Raw genomic sequence first — 24,791 nt, forward strand, 5'->3', positions numbered from 1 at the left:
CACTCCTTAACCAGTGAAGTGGGTTATATTTTTTCCTTTCGTGAGACAGCCATGAAGTACTGCATCCAGGGCCGTTCCTGCCAATGATACCCAGAAGACTTTAGACTTTTTTTTTTTTTTTTTTTTTAAACTTGTGTAAAACAACCTGCTGCCTCATGGAGAGAAATACTTTTTCCGCACCATGACAGGGTGGTGGTGGCTGTCAGGTGAGGCAGCACAGGCACCTCAGATCTTCCATTTCTCTCTGTCCTGCAGATGAGCTCTCAGAGGCATTTCTGATACATGCAGGGGTCCGTGCTAAGTCATTGCTGCTGGTTTTGTATGCTGCTAGTTTCCAGAAACACCCTGAAACATTGGTTTTGGTAGGGCTTAGACAAATGCTTTTCTGAGCTGCTGCTGAAGTGGGTTGCCATCTGCGGCAGGATGATGTATGAAGCCCGGGTTTGGGGTTTCAGCCTGGTGTGCACCACCCTAAAACTGTTATTTCTCTGGCAGCTGCCAGCAAAGATGAAGGAGAGCCCTGGCGTATGGGGAGTGACAGCTCTGCCTCGTTCCCCTGCCAAGAGAGGACTGAGGACCCACGGTTTCATTTGCCATGCATTAATTCTGGTGGCAGGGCTAGTGTGAAGTGGTGATGTAAAATCAATGGGTTTTGTTTCAAATCCAATCCACTTTCACTGACATAAATTAGTCATCAGTGTAAAGCTTCTGCATCCAGTGACACAGGGTAGCCCTGAAAGAATTCACTCCTGCAGCTAGACCATGCAAAACCACTGGTCATTTGATGGAGCAAGCACCCCCAGATGAGAAGAGCTGCTTAAGTGCTGTTGAAGGGGCTTTTCAAGGGGGCTTTAAGTGGCACTTCCTAAAATTTTCCTTTGAGCTAAAAGGAAAATTTTATTGATTTTACTGTCTCTGGTTTTAGGCAAAACTTAGCCAGGATTTCACACTAAAACTACTGTGCTATGCAGCTCCTTGTGAAAGATGGAAATGGTATTGGTCACTTAAGGTTACTTCCAAGACTTGTAGTAAATGGATTTTTCTACTTTATAGAGAGTTCTTAAAAGCCTCTTTTATCCTCATGCCAAAAGTTTCAACACTTGAACAAAAATTTCCTGAAAAATGACAGTCCCAAACCCTCTAAACTAAAGCCATATTTCAAGTGGATTGAAACTCTTCTCTTTACAAAGTTGGAATGTTTCATACTGGTGTGATTCTGTATCTTATGCTAAGTTATATCTTACAACATCTGCAATGAGGATGTTTTTAAGGAAGTTACTACAGTATCAGAAATTAACGGGTTTCTATAATATCAAAAGCTCTTTTGATTTTTCTCTAGAAATGAACGTCAGTTAAAACTGTGAAGTTGGTACAAGTAATTCCCTATACAGCAAGCAAGCATTGCGTCATGGAAAATCCTTGTGGGAAAGATTTGGAGTGTCATGGGGGTCTGTGCTCTGTCTCACCAAAAATTACTCAGATGATGGGGAGAATTAAAAATTTATCTCCCAAGAACACATTATCAGTGTTCCCAAGAGCTTCACCTAGCAGAGGCCTGTTTGCCAACTCCTGTTGTTACTTCTCACGCTGACAGCTATGAGAGCACTTCTATTTTGAGGGAAGAGCACAAATTCACCCATTTCCCAGTCTTTCTTGCCATCCTATGCCTGCTATGACCCAGCTGAAGCAGCTCTTCTGCCAGATTGAGTGTCTGCAACCCCAGAGACCAGTTCTGAGATTGAAACCTAGATCAAAAAGTGTTTTGGTGGTTTTTTTCGGGTGAACCCGTATCTATTGAGAATTGGACTAGTGAGCAGTAATCCTCTAGTCTTACATGAAAGATCAAATGAATGGATGGAAAAAGATAGATAAGAGAGGGAAAACTTGTTTTGGACTAGTTTCCCTAACAAGAATGGAAGAATAGTGAGACATGTCAGATTGACTTTTACAGAGCAGGTTAATGCCAGATATTGGTTTATCCTCGGAGATTCCTCAAATCCAGCAGATTTCAGCATTGCCTAATGAAAGGTTAGGGAAGAGTGGGAAATGGAGCATGTACATTTCAGAGGAGGGGAGGGTGCAGATGAAAACAAATGAAAAGCCTCTCTCCTTCATGTTTCAAGTGCCAAATTATGCTTGACATTTCAATTTCCCCAAGGCGCACTTCCGTAAAATCGTCTTGAACTCTTCTCAAAGTGTTAAAGCTTCCATCAGCTCCTCCAGTGGCATCAAACAGGTCTGATTCAGTTCTGTCTCGGGTGTGAAATGTAATCATTGTTACAGCACTGCACAACTGGCATTCAGAAGAAGCACCGAATGTCTCTAATATTTTCATGGATGGGCTTCACAGTCGGCTTTTCAATAAGGCCCGATGTAAATTCTGTGCCCAACACATAGCTACTCAGGTGAGAGATGATCGGGTTTGATGACTTCTGTGTGGCTTGTTCTGTACCGTTTCTGGGGTATTTAACACTTGCGTGTGGCTTGATTCACACGAGGATCTCCGTGTCATGTGTCTATAGCCAGAAGGTCTTTAATCCTTTGGAGATCTGTAGGAGAAATCTGTAACCACTAAAATTCTCATTAGTTCTCAATGTTCCAACATTTTTAGGAAGTTTGAATTTTTGAAGTGTTTTGACCATGTCCCCAGTGAAAAATACCAAGAGTAGGGAAATGGCAGAAATGATGTGCTTTTCCCAATCTGTTCTATTGATGTGTTTTGTTTTTCCTTAGCTTGTTTTCTTCTAAAGGTCAGTGAAATTTTGAGTTGCATAAATTTTATTGACTTCACTCATTCAGTCAGGCTTTTGAGGGAGATGCTGAGCTTACGTGCGCTGTCAGTGCCAGACAGTCAGAAGAAACCCTCCTCCTGTGTGAGTGGGAATAATGGTGACCCAGCTTTTGAGAGACCTCACTGAATTGAATTCTTTGAAAAATATACCCTTGGGCTGCGGTTGCTGAGCACTTGAGAAGGCCTATGATTGATGACATGGTCATTACGAACATGATTAAGAGCAGCCAGGATTTACATTTACCACCTTGGCCTTTTCCAGTGTCTGCTAAACTGTGGTCTCGAGACCACCACTGATGCACACAACGTGACTGTGTGTGTGGAGGGGGGAATGGGGGAGCTGTGATTAATTTGGCTGGCAACATGATGCTGGCTCTCTTCTTTGATTGCAGCTGATGAATAGTATTTTAAAAGCTAAGAATACATTAAACACTTTGCTATAGCTCCTATACAGTCTGAGGGCCAGAACCACAGCTGTGCTCAGTTTACAATGGGTGCAGCTGAAGAAAGAAGAGGAAGGAAAAGAGACAGCTTTTAGCTTAACTTGAACTATAGATTCTGCTTATCTTGGGAAGTGGCTGGGGGCACAGGCACCAGTCTCCCCATGCTGGGAGTAGGGTCGGGGTGTTGCTGATGGGGTTTCAGGCAGGAGCAGGACTAGCATTCACCAGTTTTGGCTGCTTCATCATATTAAAATAACAAGTTGTTGTGTGAGCAAGGGATTTGTGTTCCCTGCCCTCCCTCCAATGCTGCAGTTTCCCCTGTGCCTGGAAGGCCTTTTCCCTCCTTGCAAAGGTTGAAGCTCCCCCCATGCCTGTGACCATCCCTGGCAGTACATCCCTGCGGGTCTTCGGGAGGTGCCAGCCCCCGCAGGGGTGGACAGTGTGTGTGTGGTCCCTGCCCCCCCCCCCCCCCCCAGCAGTCACCCCTCTGGGTTAACCATGATGCCACTTCCCCTCTGCGGGGCCAAATTGTAGGGATCTCACCATTACCCTGGTTCCCCCAAAACCTGCATGAGCTTCATATTTAACCCCTGCCTCTGCCAAATGTGGCTGAGACTAGCTGCCTGTATTAAACTATTTGGGGGAAGAGGCAGTGAAAGAGGACTAGATGGAAAGCTCAGACTCACAAGCCCTGTTTCCTTCAGAAACCAACGTCATGCTGGGGTGGGGAAGCAGCAGCTCCACAGGTACCAGAAGCAGACCAGGCTCCTTTGCTGCACTTCACAGCCGATGTCTGTGAATTCCCCTGCGTTGAGAAGTGACCCACGAGCATATCTCTTTTTGTATTACACAGCAGCTGTTCTCTAACATCTATTTTTCAATTCTTCATAGTGCTGGCTGTTAACAACAACTAAAACTTTCATCACAGAGCCCCTGACTCAATGTTCGTGCCAGGACATTCACTGCAATTGCCCCGATTTGATGGCAGCTGTTGAAGGAAATAAAAACGACAGCTTTGGAGCAGTCTTGTCTTGTAGTATGATGACTCTTGGCAGCAGGAGACCCATTCACCCTCCTGAAGAGTGCTGTTCAGACACAGGGTCTCAAAAGACAAGGTACCAAATAATTCTGTTTTCCCTCCCAGTCAGGGTAAGCAGGAGGATTTCCAGGACCTCACAGGAAGGGTGACCACAGGTGAAAGAGACTCCACCATTCACTGATGCGACTGCCCGCAGGTTGCCAGCAGAGTCCCAAGCCATGCCCTGCTTCCTCACAGTGTGGGAGATGGGGAATTTGCTCTTTGCAGGAAAGCATGGGATATTGCTTCTACTGCTTCCCGCCTATCTGTTCTCCATAACTTGTTAGCTTCAATACCCTTTGCTCTCTCCAGCCATCCCTCCTGCCCCCAAAAGGTTACTCTAGAGAGGCTGGCTTGGCACAGGGCAGCCATGACAAATCTTTAAACTATAATGATAAATTATGCTTCATTGCCCGGCCCTTCTGGAAAGAGATTTTAATGTGGATTAAAATAAAAGAGGTTTGATAGATGCTGGAAATGTCTCCCTTTGGCTGTTAAGAAAAAAATCTGAATGCCTGTAATATTTCTGCCGAGAATTACAATAATTGGTATTTAAATAGTATTCTGAGCAGAGCTGCGATTGCCTAGGAAAGCCAACCCCAGGAGCAAGATCTCTTGTCTTTAAGAGCTCAGCCAGGCTTGGAAACTTAAAAAGAAACTCGAATTATTGGGAATTTAAAACATGCCCTTGCTTTGGCTTGAATGCAACATCAAAGCAGGAGTCTGTGTGTTCCTGCAAAAAATCCTTCTTTCCCCTCCCAGCTGCTAAATGCTGTTTCTCCACTGATTTTATTAGCACCACGATCCCAGCATCATCTCCATCCATAAATGCCTTTTCAGTGTGCTCACAGGAAGGAGTCGATTTTGCCCTCTCAGAGGAAGAATTACCCACAACCCAAACATCTAGCCAGGAGCTAAAGAAGGCTGGTGAGCTTAGACAGCAGTTTCCATTTGGAAACGGTGGGCACTGTGATACTGTGTTGAGAGGGCCTCTTGATCAAAGGATGTGTCGAGTCCATCACCCAACTTATGGTCACACTGGATCCCGTTGCCATGGTGGTACAGGTATTCAGGAGCCACTGGCCAAATACTGTCTCACCTCCCCAGGACCCAGCACTTTCAGACGAATACTGTGTTCGCTTTTACCTCTTGCTCTCATCTGGTCTTTGGTGCTCAGGAAAACTACTGCATGTCTGTGCTCTCCATCCAAGAAAGGCCAAGTCACTGTTTCATAATAAGTTGCACAAAAGTCATAATTACAGGGTTTCTTTCAGATGAGCCCCACTGTCTTTGTATGCGTAAGATACTGCTGCTGTCTTTCCTGCTCATTCCCAAATCCAACATCTTTTAGTTGCACATCATCCCACCTGTTTCCTACATAGATCCAGTATTTAAGTCTCTGCAAATCAAACCTCTTAGGATACTGCTATTTCCACACTTGGCCTTTTTCCTATAATCATTCAGCTCTCCTAGCATGCATTTGTGACCTCAACAGATGATTTCACTAATGGGAACACACTGGTGCCAAACGCCATCAAAAAACTCTGCTTCAGATAAGCTGGGAGCTCTCAGGGTGTTATTCCTAAATTTCAGATCAACACAGTTCATTGGCCTAACATTGAATAATTCTACTTTTTCTCTTCCTAACAAAGCCTCCATTACCTGTACAAGATTTGAGATTTAACAGGACTAGGTAGGTCTGTGAGTATCACCTAACACGTATCGGTGCGGACATAGCCAAGCTAATGAGGGATGAGCTGGTGCGGGCAGAGCTGGGAGCATTCACGCTCTGCCAGAAGGCCGGACCAGCCCTGCTGTGTAACTTCTGGTAGCAGAGCTAAGTTGTGCATCTGTGTGCAGCACTGGATGTGGCGTATGGACATAGCTGACATTTCTAATGTCAGCAATAACTACTGTGAAATGTCTCCCTTTGCCTTGAAATCGTTACAGTTTTATGTGACAGCAGCAGCTCTAGTCCCCAGCTGAGATTAGAAGTCCATTAAGTGCTTGAAATTCTGCGATTGCATAGTATGAGGACGTGCACTCCTGACCAGCTCTGTATTGCCGATTGCCTAGACAGTTAACCCTCTCCCACTCAGATATCTATCCGTCTGTAGGTACCCACCTATACAGACAGACATCTCTCCAGCAGGGATCTGCTTGGGGTAGTAGATACTTGGGCTAGTCTAATCTTTGGATTGCTTTTACATCCTCTGATTTTAAAGAGCACTTAAAAGTGAGGGGAAAGTGCCTAACCTCATGGAGCTACTACTAGCCGGATTTATAGGTTAAACCTAGGAATTACACGTTAAATTCATTATTGGTTTAAATGGGGAATAATTCCACTGAAGAAAGTGGAAATTATTAACTCAGGGAAGCAGTTAGTTATCTAACATTTCCTTTCTAAGGAAATAAAGAAATAAATCTTGTTTCTCCAGTGACATCCGTTGCTTTTTTTCCCCAGTGTAATTCTAGTGGTTTCTGCAGGGTTATTTCTGGGACTGAAAAACTGGAAATGCACAAATGCTCCATTCATGGTGAAGTGGCTTGTATAAACTCAGACTAGAGTCAAGTGAACACACAGAGAAAAAAAAAGAATTGTGTGTCAGATAAATAGTCCTGAAGAGGAAATGTCAGTGAAGAGGTTTGTGAAAGTAGGAGGAGAAGACTTAGCAACCCATTGAATTGTAGGAGATACTTTAGTTTCTAGCTGAGCAGTGAATCAACCAGAGCCAGGGACTGCCAATGGCTGGATAAGTTAGTTAATGCTTATTGAAGGTTAAACACCCATTAAGTTTTTGCTGCTTACACCAAGGAAAAAACATCAAGAACGGAAATCCTTTCTGTAACTGTTCAGCAGCTCAAGTGGAGGTGGGATTGTCACAAGAGAATAGCAATCAGTCTGTGCTTAAAAATATGAACAGATCTTTCTTCAAATCTTAAAGATTACTACAAGTATTTCACTGTGAAATTAACCCAGACTTGATTTAGGGTGTTATTTATAAGTTTCCACACTGAGGGATAATGTATTTGCGTGTCAATGAGATTGCCAATTCTGGTTCTTAATAACTAAAAATACTGTATTTTTAAGTTCTTGGTAGGCCTCAGGGAGCTGAGTCGCTGTAGCTGCATTAACAGCTCAGGAAATTGAATCCCAGAGCCTCCGTGAAGTTGTTTCAAGTCGTCATACTTGCCAAGCAAAGTGGGACTGCAGACCTGTGGCAACCTGATTCCCAGCCCCATCCTTCACCTCACAGAGGATCACAGAAAATCTAAATAATGACTTCAAACTCCTGAAATCTTGACATGACCTTTCACATGGGGGGCACATCCCATGCTCTGGTGGCCATGGGCTCTTCTTAACTCAGATCTCTCCCACCTTCACTGTAGGCCATCCTTGACACCAGGATATCAAACAAGAAGAGGAAGGAGCCCCACTGCCAGCAGCCACGCTTGCCTTTTCCTGAGTACATTGCCCTGCCCCAGAGCCAAAAGCCGTGACCATAAGAGGCTTCAGATGCTGGCAAAGCAGGAGGGATCATTACAACTGGATAGAGCCATACAAAAAGGTAGAAAGATCCTCTTAGTACTCATTAATTGTAATTTTCAGGATTAATGCAAAAGATTTGGCAGCTTGACAGAAGAGAGTTTTAACACAGATAATTCACTGCAGCTCACTGGAGCTGAGGGAAGGGTCAGTGGCTCCCCCCAAGCCCCCCAGGAATAGATAAAGAGAAGGACAGAAGTAACTAGACAGGGAACGGGGATCTAAAGTACCTGATAGGTCAAAAGGTGTATTTTACACAAGGCAGTGTAAATATTAATCTGATTTATTAGAGTAGCAGACTTTTCATTGGTGACTGTATTGAACTGAGGATTATTTAGAAGCTGAGGGGATCAATACAGGAGCTGGGAGCCAAAGCCTCTGAAAGCAACTGAAGTAAAAGTGTATTTTGCAGTGCTTCACTTCTGTGTGAAGTCCTTTAACTGCCCCTTAAACCTTAGCACAAACTTCACCATATAAATCTTTCTATGTGTATATTTTAGTGCTGGAGGAATGGACATCATCACAGAGGCTGTGCGGTGAGCTCGACTCCTGACAAGCTGTTGAGCAGTTTAATTCCTGTTGTACAGGGTGAAGTCCAGTCCCATGCAGAGCACCAAGACCTGCAGATGTCCCTGTAGATGATCCAGCCTTGTGCTAGATCATGATCCAAGGCTCAAATCTGCACCTTCACTCCCATCCTCAGTAGCCAGGTTTCAGGCAAGTAGAGAGCAGAGGGCAGTCTGAGGTGAGACACACCGCACCCTTTGGTTAGCAAGTCTGAGGTCTCCAGGCTGCCAAACCAAACTGGTGTCAACGGGGACCATATGTCTCTTCCCTGACCCATTGCCTCCCTGCCTGCACCTTGGACCCGGGTGAAAATCCATAACAAAGACTTTATGATGTCTTTGTGATGGGGAGCAAAAACCACAGGGAAGGTGACTCCTTGTATAAAATAGGTTATTCTGAAGTACATCAAGAACTTCTCACCACTGTCTAACCACTGCTGATCTTGTGTGTGTTTCTAAGTATTGGGTTTTTACTCCTTATCACTTTTTATTACATTTATTCCTTCAGAAGAAAAATAAATGTCCCTAATCTTTTTAGCACGGAATTTAAGATTTTAATGGGCTTGTTTTAATTCACACATATTCTTGTTAATAATGAAATCTGTTTAACGAGAGTTAAACCAAAAAGCCTGTAATGGTAATTCAAAACATAAAACTCTAGTGCATTTCTGTAAGAATTCCCTGTTAATATTCTTAAGGCTTTTTAATGGATATTTTAAGTAGGAATTGGTATTAGCAGAAACATCACACAAATTAAAATTAGGCTCTTGGTGACTATTTTAAAATGAATATTCACAGACTCTTCAGCATGAAATTAAATCTAGTTACATTTGATGCTGCTGGTATATTTTAAGGAAGTATACTTTACTGAAAAAAGATAGTGTTGCCTGTGAACTTATTACTGATAGTTAATTTAATTTATTACAACCCATTGAACGTAACAATCAGATTTTATATAGCATAGCCTAGGAGCCTGTGTCAGGCTTTAAATCTATGGAGATGAAGCCTGAGCCAGTAGTTAAATAATGGAATTAGGAATGGGGACTCCCAGCTCTGGCCAGGACTCTTGTTTCACTTGGGTAGAATATAAACCTGCCATGCTTACTCCACTTGTCATGATGCTCTAAAACAGGAAATCTGCCATTGAGGATTTGGTGTTGCCCTACAACTGGGACCTCTTGCAAATCTGAGATTTTTCTTTTTGTCTTTTTTTTTCCTTGTTTAAAGCCAGGACTTTGCATTGAGGTCATCTGTTTTACAAACACTTTTGGACCTTGCATGGGTACATGACTTCTTGAAGTCATCTTCTCTTTGCGCTTTGTCACCGGCTGTGCTTTCATCTGCTGTTAAGGGCTGATGGAGCCTCCTCTCCAGCTTCATGCCTCTTGTTTAACATTTTCTGCAGTTAGCTCCTCTGACGCCAGTGTATAAAATATCAGTGAGTGGGCAATTGTGTCCTTTCTTCACAAATCTTTGCTGCTCTGTGATGATTTATTTCCCTATTCTCCTTTTCTTCTTCTGAGTATACAGAATTATCAGCATTATAAAATCCAGATTACCATCCCTAAATAGTGTGGCAACAAAACACGTGCTTAAAATTAAACATGTGCAAATCCTCTGAAAGTCCATGGGATTGAAGCATATGGTAAAAATTAGGCAAAAAAAGCTAAATCCTGAAGGGATAGTTTTAGAAAAACACTTTTGGGCTGAACTGGTGAAATGATGAGGAAATGTCTTTATCTACCATAAGAAGATGCTTCCATGACCCCCTGCCTGTTGTTATCGTTGTGGGATAGTCAGATTCCAAATCTGCCCCAGTTTTTCTGTTTTATTTTGACAATAACACCTTGTGCCTGCTTCCAGGTTCCAGGACTCAGACAGCACTTTCCATGATATATTTTGGAGCCATTAAAACACAAAAGCAGAGTGTCATCTTCCCGCTGATGTACACCACAAGGGCCTGTCATTCCCCTGATATAGTACAGCATGAGAAAGGTGTCCCTTCAAAATACATCACTGGGGCAATGGCATTTTGAGTTATATGGTGCCAGGATGGCAAGTATTTGAACATTCAGAAATGTAGATAAGACAGGGTCAAAAGACATATTTCGTTTTCACGTGGGCAGCTGAACTGTCTGAAGTGATAATAATTGGTTTAAAGTCATTGTCATTTAATGGGCAGCAATGAAGTGATGCTGGATTAAAGCCCTTCAGTGGTTTGGGTTCCTAATTCCCATTGGCAAAAGTCACCATCAGACACAGAGTGGCTGAGGATGGCACAGGCTACCCACCACCACGTGCAGCCTGAGGCTGTCCCGGGAGCTCCCTGGCACAGCAAGATGTGTGTGCATGCCCCAGGATGCTGTAGCACAAGTCTGCTGGAGGTTTAAACCCTCCATGAAGGCAGTTGAGTCCCTGAGCAAATCCCATTGTCTCTTTTTTCTAACTCAGGAGCCTGCTGCTTGCACCTCTCCCCTGCCTACCTGTGCTACACATTCCCATATTATTAAAAAACAAATGGTGACTGTATTTGCTCTGTAAGGTCTTAGCTTCAAAAAATGCTGTATCCCCTGGCTCCCTCCACGGCTGTGAGCAGTCTCACTGGTGTCAATAACACTGCCTGTAACAGCAACAGTATTCAGTGCTCAAATATTTGAAGGATCACTGTCTGAATTGGCATTCTGTGGCGAAACTCTCTGGGCTTCATGAAGAATTTGTGGAATAAATGTGCTAATGCAGGGCCAGCTCTTCTAGCATGAGTTGGCATGGTTCTGTGGAAGCTAAATTGAGGATCTGCTCTTCCTCGGTGTCTGCATTAGATATGCAAAGAAAATGAACAACAACAGCAACTGTATATGCAGTTCCGTGATGAATTGGTGCATCTTTTCATTTATTGTTTTGATTCTGCTGTTTTCTAGTGCTGGGAAATTATGCAAATTCTTCTTGTACAGGAAAAGAATACTGATAATTAAGAAATGTGCAGCTTGGATTTAAGATAATCTCATAAATCCACACTAGTGTTCTCACACAGCAGCACATTAATAGCTGTGACAGTTGCTATCTGACACCCAGGACCAGGTTCTCAGCCTTCCAGAAGGCCACTTTGCACATTTCTTGCTGAATGCTTTACATGGAAATGGGGCACTTGCATGAGAAGGACAAGTCAGCAGAAAAAGAAGGCAGGACTACAAGGCAGAAGGGCCTGGCCACCTTCCAGGCCAAGTTCTGCAGGTGTAACTAAACAGCCTTGTCTGTTCAGGGGAAGAGGAGGAGGAGACTAAGCATCTTTGGTAGTGTGCTGGCTCAGAGCAGAGATGTCACTTTGTTGTCTTTGGGGACACAGGCACTGACTGGAAGCAATGGCAAACAAACCTTTTTTTGCAGTTAACCTCCTTAAAAAAGGTCATAGACTTTAGAGATTAGTCCATTTCTAGCTACCACTCTGACTTACTGAGATAAACGACAATGTTTTCTGAAAGGTTTGGGCTAGACCATAAAGGTGTCTGTGTCCCAGGGGAAGGAGGCAGAGAACTCAGCAGTACTTCAGGCCAACTTCAATTCTCATGCAAGCGATGCACAAACCTACTTCAGAGGAGCAAATGTCACCCCAGATGGACAGTGTCACTAAGAGAAAAAGGCTTCTCTGTTTGCTTCTCAAAGTTTCTTGGGTGGCTGTGGAGGCTTGATATGAACTGGCAGCTATCTCCATAACCATGAACAGTTTGAGGAGCTCAAACTGTTTGTTTTTAATGGCAGTATTTGAAAAAAAGTCTCATATACCAGTATAGCTTCTTGACCTTAGAGTGTATCTGGTTTAAAATCCAGAGAGAGAGATGTTAGCAAAAACGCATAAGAAGCTGTACTCTCACAGCATGACAGACTGTCCTTGAGGAGGTTCATACTCCTCCCAGGACCCTAACTGAAGTCCAGTTCAGCACATGGAGTGGACAAAGACAGCTCGGAGGGATCCTTAGTTTGAGTTCTTGCTGCAGTATCCCACATGGGTGCAAAGTCCCAAGTTCCTCAGCCCTTCCCACACTGGGTGTTATGCAAAGACACCAGGTTGAGCTGGTGGTCCACAGGGAGCCGTGGGCAATATGGACCTCATCTTTGAAACTAGTTGTTTGAGTCTAGAAGCAGTTACTTTGATACTGCAATTTCTACCCAAGGCAAAGGAAAAAAAAAATAAAGAAAAATCCTAAATTGCTTGTTATGTGGAATAGGAGAAGATTTACCGATCAGGCTGCAGGACCAGTATTTTAGTGCTGATGGTATTTTAGGGGTCAAGTGATCAGTGGAATTCTTCATCCATGCACTGTGCTGCCAAAAGAGCCCAACCATGCTGGCCTGCAGGTCTTCTGAAAATCCAGCTGCTAATGACAGCTGAATATCCAGCCCTAGTTATGGAAGTGGAGTAGGTCAAAGCTTATCCCTAGATATAATTAGCACAAGGGTAACAAGGGTAGGTTATTTTCAACTGTGGCAGACCATCTTATTTGCATAATCCTCATACAATTTATTGAAATCTTCAAGAATCTCAACTAGGGAGTCACATTAGCAGAATGAATATTAACCTGGAACCTCTACAGAAAACTTTACCTTGACTTTCTGCTATATATATTTTTCACTTGATACAGTACTGTCACTGAGCAATTTAATTCTCTTCTGGGCACAATTGTCAACCTGGTTTCCAGAAGGGACACATGCTGCAGGATTTATTTTATTCCATTTAAGTAACTATGGCCAGTTGTCATAAATTGAGGAGTTGAAATTGCCCATTCCCTAAGGCTCTCTACAAATGAGATCAGAAGTCCAATGAATACACGTCTTGCAAAGCTTTTCAGTTCAATTACATATATCCATGTGCAACTGGTAATGCCACAATCAGTTCAAATAGTATCTTTGCAGGTGTGAAAGACTGCAAATTGAAGTCTATTTCACATCAGTATTCAACATGTTACTGGAAAGATTAAAAGGAAAATTTTCAAGGGACAAAGGATGAACAATTAATGAGCCCTGGAGTGACTCTGAAACAGGTAGCAAAGAAAAACAACTGTAAAAGGAGAAACCTTCAGAAGTGGAGCAGTTTGGTGCCAAGTTTCAGAAGGAGATTAGTGGAGAGTTTCGCTAGATCCATTAGTGTTTGTGAAGTACTTGTGGAGTGGATCAATGAGCATCACAGAAACTCCCAGGAGGAAGTGAATTAAAAGCTTTTTCTTTTTTTTTTTAGAGTGGGAAGCAAATAAAGCAGAGCTCACACACTAGCTGATGTGACTAAACCAAGGCACTGCATGGAAATCTGGTCAAGTGAGCGCTGTCCATCCCTACGTGAGCTAGCATAAGATCAGTTGGAAGCATATTTGGCCATGATCAAATTTTGTGGTGATGGCCAGCAGAGGCCAAATCAGTGTTTTTAAGTAACCTTAAGTCAATCTATTTTGAGCTTTGGGTTTTGGATCTTAGATTCTGAGCATTTGGTGGGGGGTGGCTATTTGTTTGTGGGTAATAAACTCTGTGACTTGGTTTTAGTAGAAGCAATTAGAAGGTATTAAAATCCTGAGAACCTCCTTAAAAAAGCAGTGCCAGATCTTCAAATGATTACGCCAGCACAGCACCACTGAAGCTTCCCGAGTGCTATTGATTTACACCAGTTGAACATCTGGCCCATATGCTTTGTATTATTAAATACTTCTGCAATTATTATGTGAACAATTAAGATTCATGGAAATGAAAAAGCAGACTGTGAATTGTGCCTTCACTGCAATTCAGGAGGAGGAATTGCTCAGGGAATGCATTGCCTTTTACTGTAGCTGTGTGGTTTATCTGTGTGTTTTTCTAAAAAACTCGAAAGTGAACGAGACCTCAGGGGATTTTCCAGGCCATCTTCTTCCTCTAGGGAAGGGTCAGCTTCAGCCCTGTCATATTTGCTCAATATGTTTTTAAAACTCTGATGCTTGAGACCCCCCAGTGTGTCCCAACACTCAGTACTGGTACGGAAGTACTGCAATAATCTTTTCCCCCATCCAACCTACCTCTCTCCCTGCCTGCTCTCAAGCCCTCCAACTTCTTGTCCCATCTACCACTGCTGTAGAGAAGAGCAGTCCTTCTTTGTACACAAAGCTTGTTATTTTGTTTGTCTCTTCTCTAATGTTCAGTCTGGTCAATCTTGTTGGAATTCAATGCTGAGAAAGTCCAGACAAGCCCAAGTAAATGTTAACACTGCAAATTCTTTATTATTTTTTTTCCTTAAGCCTGCTTCCCTTTCATGGTTTGCTGCTGAAGTATAGAAGTACATCCAGCCATAAGAGAAAAAGATCCATCTTTCAGCACCAGGAGATTAAAGGAATAGAGTGAGATAACATTTTGCAAACCTGAAAGGATTTGAAAATCCCTCTCCTGCTATTTCTGGAAATAAGTCAATGGCAGGGCAAGATTACCTTCATTAATAGTGTGAGAATGAGTGTTGGCTGCAAGTTTTGTTTAACCTGAAAAGCAGCATTCAGCAGCTGGGTTTCCACATCTAAAATAATATCTGGAGAATCAAAAATTCTTTGCCACACATAAAATCATCCTCCAGTTGTGTGTAATGGAGCTCAGCAGCGTAATGTGCGGGAGAGAAGGATAACCTTTTAACATCTTCACAATCCCCAGGGACTGGCGCGTTGCTGATTAACAGATGCTTGGTGACTTGAAGTTCCCAAAGTTAAAGCTTTGCATGTATTGCACAAGTCACTGGTTTTATTGAGGTCCTGGGAGAGAGATATTTTTTGGCTTTTATCCCACTTTTCAGACGTGGTATGATGTAAGTGAATCACTCTGAAGTGAAGGCAACTGTTCTTTGGAGAGAGCGAGCAAAAGCAGCATTGTGGGAGCTGCTCTGCAGGGCCTGACCTGTGTTATCCTGCCTCTGATGGGGGCCATGGGCACCTTCTTCAGAAGGTGTTTTGGGGGCTCACCTCAGCAGCGTGAAGCGTGAGTAGACATGCCCTTTCCAAAACACCTCACTCTCTTTAGATATTCAGTATGTCTGGAGGGAAGGGTTGTTACTTGGAATTTTTTTACTAATTCCACCTGGGCTTCAATTTCTGCATAGAACTATGGAGGAGCTGCTACAAAACCCTGCCTCCTCTGCAGCCTCGTGTCAGGCGAGGCGAGAAGGGCATCACCTTTGAAGTAAGGCTCTCTGAGAGTTCTCTCTACATTTAAGAAAGAGTCTAGCCGAGCAGCTCTCGTGCAGGACCATCTTGCTAAGCTGACTGCAGCCAAGCCTGTGTTTCCCACCCACCAGACACCATTCTTCAGTTCCCCGACCAGTGTAAAGCCTTGTCAGGCCATGGACTCAGTGTGCAAACCTCAGTTGCTTTGTCCTCACTGAGATTTCAAGTAGTATTGGCTCAAGTGCAAAACACACATTTCTGTGCTAAAGACAAGGCTGCAAGTAACTCATTTAACCAAAGGAATGTGTTCGGTTGCAAAGTTAGGAAAAGGACCCAGAAACTGCCAGGGACACCCCTCACAAAGATGGAGACCTTCACTTGAGGCTGTGCAAGTTTTTTTCCGGCTGACTTTTGTGCCTTTGGGTTAGGCAGGTCTTTCTGGAGGACTTTCATTGGTATGTCTTGAAGTCAGGCAGCTGTCATCTGTTCTTCTCCTGAAAACATCCAGCACTTGGTTGATCACTGTGTCTCTGCCACAGGAGCTGCACGGAGGGCTGGGGCTGTGTGCAGGAAGAAGGTCTAATTAACAAAATCTACACTCCAAGAATTTGCTACTTTCAGGGCGCTTCTCCACCTGCCAAGCTGTGGTAATGTTAGCAGTGCGTGGCGAGAGGAGTTTTAAAACAAGTGCTGGAAACAACCCAAACCCTGTCCCTGAACAAAACGCTGCCAGCTCCCGAAAGACTTGTATGACAGACTGAGAGCCCTGTAGCTGACAGTTCTTCATGCCCTTTGGGGGTCTGCTTATTATTTTTGAATACTTTCTCTCTCTGGTGATTCTTCTGGCAAAGTCTTGCCAGTACAAGGGAAAAATAAGGAACTTACCATGTCTGCCTTTAATTCTTGATATAAATAGGATAACTATGACTTCTGTTGTTGTTATAATGATAATAATCTGCATTTGATTTATATTTTGTAGGAATATAGAGGTATGTCTTAGAAGAAAGTTGTGTCATTTGTCTCACTATGTACCCCGGCAAGGTAAGCAGATGCAGGTTGGTGCCTTTTCCAAAGCCCCATGATGAAGCAGCAGAGGTGAAAGAATTCAGAAATAACCAGAGGCAGAGCGGGAGCTGCAACACAGCCCTTCCCTTCCCAGTTTCGTCACTTGCACTCAAAACAGTGACATTTCATGTGCGAAGGGCAAATAAATGCAGGAAAATTATTTGGAGATGGAAGTTCAGAGAAGTGTGGAGAAGGAAGGATTTGGTGAGTGAAGATTTTGTGAAGAGAATCACTGGCTGGGATTGCTTGACAGAATTATACTTCATTACTGACGCTTCACAGCCTTGATTTTCATATTTATTTGTGACTCTTCTTTTTTGAACCATGGGCTCTTTTGACATGAGAGTCATGCTGTGTAAAGCGCTATTGATTAGAGTTTCTAATTTCATGCCATTACAGCATGACCATTGGGGAATGAAATGTATTTTATTTTTTCCACCACGGCTATGCCAGCAGTGCTTGGGACGCAGCCATCACGCAGGCTGTCAGCAGCAGGCATTTTCAGCTAAAGATCTTTGCTGTTTGAGCCAAAAGGCGAATTTGCCCAAGGTCTAAGCCTCAGCTCACTGTGTTGTTCCTGGAATTAGAACAGATCAGTGGCAAAGTGTATTTTGAGGCCAGAGGTTTCCACAAGAATGGCTGACTGGGGGACTTTCCATTTTTCACTCAGGCCTGCAACCGGCCATTTTTTTCCCTTTCCAGAGGAATGGTTGCCATTTTCAGTAACACCTGCTGTCTTCCCACCATCTCTGGTTTGGTGCTCAGAAAAGTGAAGGAAATCACTAAAGGTTCAGGAAAGTACTGGATGGCATCTGTTGTGATCATGTAACATACATAATCCTCGTTATGTACAAGCTGCAAGAATGAACCAATTGGAAACCTGAGAAAGTCCTGGCTCAGTCTTATAATAAATAGGTTTTTCCTCTCATGTGCTGAGTTTGGGCCCTTCTGGAGTTTCACAAGGAAAGAGTTTGTGGTAAGACAGGGTAGTTGGTGCATTAATAGCATTTGACCCTGTTGGTGCTGCCTGGGGGCATCTTCCCCTTCCCTCTTCCTCCAGGTATCCCCCAGACCCCTTGGGTTTTTTGGTCTGACCAAAAATGTAAGGGGATTCCTTTAGCCTCTTGCAAAAAAAAATCACCTTTTTTTTCCCCTGTGTAGCAAAGGCTTGTACTGTGCTGAGGTAAAGACACCAGGAGGATAAAGTCAGCCTAAGTCTGCAGCTGAGCTTGACTCTAATGAGTTTCCCTCACGGTGTAACTGACGTGGTTTGTCTTACACTCTGGTTTTACCTCTGAACAGTAGATATGCACTAGCTGTCCTGAACTAATGAAGCTTTCCAGCAGTGAAGACAAGCTCTAACGGAGCGGCTATAGATGTGTGAACCCCTTACAAATAGCCAGATGAGAGAAGAGTGAATGCTTGAAATCTGTCAAAGGGGAACCAGTCGAGAAAGTTCTCAGACTTCTGCTTTATTCCAGGAGCTACTGACACCCGCCGGCAGGTGATGAATTAGTACAGCACAGCTGGAGCTACTCAAGGGCTCCAGAGCTGTTCCTATGCATATTTGAGCACCGGAGGTAGCGTGGCCAGTTTTGGGCTTCCTCTGCAAAAAGTTATCAATGTACTGGAGCAAAGCTGAGAAAAACTGGGGTTTTGAGGAGGCAAAGGGGACATCTTTTTGCTCTCTATGACTCATAATAGGAGGGTGCGCAGAAGACAGAGCCAGGCTGTCCTTGGGGATGCACAGTGACAGGCACAAATTGCAGCATGGGAAATTCTGATTAGATATGATGTAAAAAGTGCCCAACCTAAGGATGGTCAAATGCCAGATGAGGGGCCCAGAGAGGCTGTAGGATCTCTGATCTTCAGTCTTGGAGATGTTCAAAACTCAGCTGGAAAAGAAACCCAGTAAGTTGGCCCTGCTTATTCATGGGTGTAACTGTGGCTGGTGTGACTTGTGTGTGGCACTGGAGATGACACTGCTGATTTCAGTCTGTAGTGATGCATTAGATTCAAACTTTCCAAGAAGAAGCCCAGTCCAGCCCCAGCTAAATCTGCCAAGTCAGTCCACTTACTTCTGAATGACATTGGTCTGATTCAATATTGCAGGATGAATCTTGCTGCCACTGTCCTTGCTCTCACCGGTGCAACCTTTAGAAACAGAAATCAGGATTGGGATGCTAGGTATGGCACTCTACTGAAAAGCTGTTCCCAAAGCCAGCAGGAAAGGAGAAACCTCAGCTACCACCCTGTGAGCCACTTGCTTTCCCATGGCAGGCCCACCCTGGGGAACAGGTTGGTGATTTATCTTGATTTCACTGTCGGATGTGGTGAGATGCTCAGTCTCCCTCACCTGCACGAGGTGATTAGCATGGCAGCCCCTGGGAATGGGCGTTGGGTGGGCAACCTGGGAATGGGTTAGTGCCATGCTAGTCTTACCCTTTTTTTCTGGAAGGTGCTCCAACTGGCAGCTGTATTTTAAAATTCAAAAGCTGTGTGCCTTCACGGAGTGAGTAGAAGGCTTTTCGGCCTTGGCTGGAGCACAGCCTGGTCTGTAGTGTCTCAGAGCCTCAATGGAAAGGGATCATCCTTGTGCCACTCTCATCACTTCACGTGTATGTTCCCGCTCATTTCCACTGTGACCTAGAGACTTCAAACAAGGGTCCGTCTCTGTCTCCTGCACAGCTTTGGCTCTGCCCATCACCTCCACACATCAGAGTGGCAGAGATAACAGCAAGAGGTGCCATTGCTGACGGTCCATCTCCTGCCACTGCCTGGAGTCAGGCTTCCTTGAGGACTCCCCTCCAGCAACCTGCAACGCAGCCAAGAAACCCTGGGAGGAGAGTGCTTGGCCCCTTCCCCAGCACTCGGGTTTCAGTGTAACGCAATCCCGGTGAACTCCATACCTACCTGCAGCCTGCAGAGTCCTGTAGGCTTTTGCTGGTTTGCTGACATTTATATATATTTCTAAATATCACAGAAGTATTGCTGGGAGAGGGAAATGTGGAATGAGTGACACGGACTTGCAAGCAGCAAAGGCAAAAAGGTAGTTGACAGTTTGATTGTAGTAACCGTGCCAATACCCCCCGAGGAACGAAGCCTCCTGCAGGCACAGTGCCTTTTCCAGGAGATGAAATGAACTTCTTCAGGTTTAGCCCTAAGTAAACGGCGGTCCAGCTCATAAAACATCCTGAAGTGCAGAACTGTTTACAGACTTTATTTGTCTTGAGCCTTGTGCTTTGTGAGATCAGAGGCAATTTTATTACCCAACTTTGTGCAATGTCATTCCAGAAACGATCACAAATGCCATGTGAATGTTTACCATAATGAGGAAATACATTACATCCTGAAAGGATGGCAGTCTAATAGAAATATACTTCTAAAGCAGCTGAGAGCCAATCTCAAGGATGGGCTCTTCCTTGCTTCTTTTTACGCTGATTTCTAGAGCTGAATGAGGGGACATATCCAGACCCTGGTGCTCCCTGACACCCTGACTGCCTCTCCCTGAAGCTGGATGGTCCCCACAGCTGGACACAGGGCAAAGCAAAGGGGCAGGACTGAGCCTTCCCTCCCCGGTAAGGGGCATCGGTTTCGGGGAGCAGTTCTCCATGGTGAATGAGAGCCACGGCTACACGGTGGAGGGGGGAGCAGTGATGATACACAGCCAGCCTGCTTGGTTTGCACGTAAAATGGAGCTTGGTCAGCTTCCAGTATTGGAACTTAGCCTTTTATTTTCCAAGGAAGATGCAAACAATTTGTCTTTAGGATGCTATAAAGGTGCCTTCAAGAATATCATATAGTCAGTTAATGCTACAGAGAGCCTCTTAAAAACTTAATTGCCTGTGTCACCAAATGAGAAGAGAGTAGTCCTTTGAAAGATCCTGTGTTTTGAAAACACAGTCAGTTCTAAATACTTTCAAATGGTACATGCTTCTTTACTCCTGCTGACAATAAGAGTAATTGCTGAGCACAGGATAAAGAAGATTGTCTGAAATGTTTCAGCACTATTTTCTTGTTTCGTATTTTTTTCACAATGCAAAAAGACAGCCGCATTCTTGGTCTGTGACCAAACAAAAGGAGAGATTTTCTTCTTGTGCCAAAAGGCAGGCAACACATAGAGATCTCAGTAACAAAGTGGCCTTTTTTTAGTTTGAGAAGATCTCAGCTTCCAGCCCCACTTCTCTTTGCCCCTTTCCTCACCAGGTATTCACAGTCCTCTAATGTTGTAGGGATCACTAGAAGGCAGATGAACAAAACCAATTAATCACAGTTACAGCCGTGTTGTGGGATTGGTGCAGGGACACCAGGCTGCATGGTCCTTGCACCACATCCAAGCCCAGTGAGGCAGGGCACAGCCCCTGGTTGAAAGGACCAGATGTGAGCACTGGGATGAATGATGTGACTGAAGCCCCAGAGCAACTGGGGCACTGAAACCCAGGTCTCACTGTCACCAGAACACACAGCCTTTCTAAAGGGGAAAGCACATCTAAAAACCAAAGTCTGCTACCCATGCTTTAGAAGAAAATGGGATTCATCAAGCACAGCTTCGTAGAAGAGAGGTCCTCAAGCCCAGAAGCTGTCACTGGAGCCCAGGTAGTTTTGGCTGAGCAATGCCTTCCAGGTTTGGCCCTCCACACACACGGTAGATGCAGCCTTGGTTCCCGTTACAAGTCTGCTGCCCATGAGGATGACAGATAGGGATGCTTTCTCCCATCATTTATTCCCCACACTGACTCACCAACATCTCTATTAATTCTGGGGAACAGGACACCCTGAGCATTTCAGTGTGGCCACTCACCCATTGCTTTTATTTTATTTTGGCCATAATGTTTAGCATACAGGATTCTTTCATCTCAGCCTGATCGGAGCTCATGTAGGTGTCTGCTATTATTGTTCATTAAGGACTTGTTTTGCTCTCTGCGTTTTCCTGTGTGGCCTGTGATGCACCATAGTACATCACAAAGCAATATCCACCGTAACATGATGTGACACCTGAAACCTCAGAGGAGACACAAGCTTATGGTGACTGTACTGTTGATATGTTATGCTCCCTTTGCACCTGCTCTGAAAGTGAAAAAAAAAAAAAGGGTGTGATCTATAGCTTTAGCAATTCTATTTTTTTTATAAATTTAAGCATTCACTGTTTTTTTTTGTGGGCAAGCAGATATGCAAAGCACAGCAGATGTCTCAGACTTCAAGAGACAAGGGAACATTTCTCCTCGGTCCTTAGATGAAATGGACTGGGCTTTGCTCCAGAAAGCAGGAATGATTAATCCATCACTGAACATGAACTTAAATGAGCTAATATTGGGTATTTTAGTTCTGATGTATGTGCTAAATGAAGTAATCATTCAGGGCATAAAAGTAATGGCTTTGGGAAAATGTTCTAAAACACAGTGGCTGAGGCAGGTGGGGCTGAAGCAGCACCCAGCTGGAGCGGGCACCGGCGCGGCTATCGCTCCCGTGCCACGCCTGTGCTGGAGCAGCAGGGAGACGAGTGCGCTGGGACTGAGCTGCACCAGGCTGTGCTGAGTATCCTCTGAGCGCAGGGTGAGTAAATGCTGCTTAGCCAAGACAGTCTGCAAAGCAGTTTCAGTATCTTGACACGTGCTGCTTGCTCTGGTCCCAGTCCTCAGTGGCTTCATGCTGAAGATGCCTCTGCATTGTGCTTTACATGCCAGGGTAAGTCCTTCCTTGCATTTTCTGCCGTCCTAGATGCTCTGCTCTGCAAGTACCACTAACCACAATTACACCCTTAAGCAAGAGACAGCAACTGATATTTTATCATTGGTATTTTTTGCCGTGACTTTTGTACCCACCTGGAGTGAACAAACTATTACAAGTTTCATCCAATTATGTTAAGTGCAGTTGGACATACTGTGCCGAACACAATCGTTTTTCAGTGGGAGAGAGGGGCAGTCCGTTATCAGCTCGAGGCACCATCATTCATTAAGACATCATTTGCCTCTCACCAGCAGAGCCGAAGCAGCAAATCTATAGGATGTCATAATAAGGTGTGCTAATGAAAGATAGGCAGAACAGGATTAACAAAAGAGTCCTCTCCACATTATACCTTCCTCTTACTACTTTGCTCAGTCCCTGTCTTTTATGATCTCCTGAGGGAACGTTTCAAAGGGGTACGTGGAAGTGAGGCCCACAAATCCAATTAATTGCTGATGTGGTTTGTGCCTAGAATCACCATGCACCACTTAAAAAAAACTGCCTGAGTGCAGCAGACTATAAAAAGGAAAATATTGGGCATACAGTGCTGTAAATAAGCGTCTCATCCATCCCTGCCTGTTGTTCTTGCCCTGGGCTAGGGAGAGCTTTGATAACTAGTTCAGCACCTTTGCTCTCATGGTCCAGTTCATCACATAAGACCACCTCTGCCCTTCTGAACCAGTCCTGTTAGGATCTTATTTCTACTGGAATTGTTTGGTTGATGTGCCAGAGGCTAAGTGGGAGAAAGAGCCTACTTGCCTCCTGGGGTCACAGCTCCTTGGTCAGAGGCTGACTGGACTCGCTGGCTGCTTACAGAGATCATCCTGGAGCAAGCACTGGGGAAGCGATGGCACCCGTCCTCTCCTCCCCTCCAACCTCATGTTTGCCATCATGAGGGTATCTGAGGAGGAAAGCCATAGTTAAAGGTTGCAGTTAGCTCCTTGGCCTAATGAAGGTGCCTCTGGGATTCAATGAAGTGTCTTTATGGCACGATGCTTCTTGGACTACTTGTCTGAGGGCTGCACCTTACATTTTGTACTCCTAAAAAGTAGACCTTTACGACCTTCATAACTGGACTGAGTGTGGACAGCTTAAAGATTTTCTAAGCATAAAGAGAAGATGCTTCAGAGTTTATCAGTGTTGCAATGTATCTACAGCTACAGATGTTTTCAGGGGAAGAGAGGACATGCTTTTACCAATACAGTTCTACATACATGCATATATCCCAATATGTAACTCTGGTATATTACTATGACTGTGTTACAGACATAGGGATACTGGTATTGAAGATGTTTTTGTCAGCATCACATTATTCACACATGGGGTTAAGCTAGAGTGCCTCTGAAACCAGTGCATGGAGCTGGACTGGGCTCAAGAAGTGCTACCTCTAAGCTCTCCCGGGGGCACCAGAGGAATCAACCAGTGGCAAAGTTTCTAGAAACCAGGCTTCAGAAGGCACATCAATCATGGAGGACCCAGGGGTTAGGGCACTGATGCTGAGTTTGTGTTTCTGCCAACATTTCCCATATAATTCTGTCTCCAGTAAGGCTCTCACTGGTATAGAAATGTCTTAAGATTTCACATCCTAAATGACTTTGCTCTGACCTGGCCATAGTCTGTCCCATGAGTTACCTGGAGGAGATGATGACCAAGACCCATGGTCCTGAAGGAGTACTCTATGTGGTGCTGAAGAAGGACTGAACCAGTTGGCTCCTTGCATTTTCCAATCCAGCTCCAAACCTGACAGCAGAGACTCCCCATTTCTGTACCTCTGCGTATCTGGGTGCAGCTGAACCACGTGGACACGAGCAGGGCAGGGCTGACTGGCTGCTCTCCTCAACCAGCCAGCGCCTCGCCAGCTTGGCAGCAGCCAGCACACGTGTGAAGCACTACACACTCTGTGTGCTAGCCTGTGTGACAGTGTGCTTAAACACACGCGGTAATAACATTAACTTACACCTTTTGCCATCTAGTAGTAATGCAGGTTTCATCCCTGCCTTGTGAGTGTATAGTACAAAACTATGCACATTAAATTTCGTCTATTCCTTGCAATTTCTTCTTCATGGAGAACAGCCACTACTTGTGGCACTGGGGACCCAAAATGCAGCTGAGAATCAGCTACTCCAATAACTCACCTACACAATACATCCCTGGAGAGAATGAACCGGGTGCCTGAATGTGCCTTATTTCTATCTATCTTCTGTACTGTTATGGCTTTTATCCAATTATCTGACTTTTTACCACCTATAATGTGTTTTTCTTCCCAGCGTGCCTAGAAGCAGAATTACACCCAATTGCCCAAAAGGGAATTGCTGTGGAGACAGATGAAGTGACATGACTAAGGTCACCCAAGGCCTATGTCAGAGAAAGGAGCTGAACCTGGGGCTCTCCCAGCAGGAACTGAGCATTACAACATAGGC

This window comes from Athene noctua, chromosome 19 (assembly GCF_965140245.1).
Source record: "Athene noctua chromosome 19, bAthNoc1.hap1.1, whole genome shotgun sequence".
NCBI classification, from domain to species: Eukaryota; Metazoa; Chordata; class Aves; order Strigiformes; family Strigidae; genus Athene; species Athene noctua.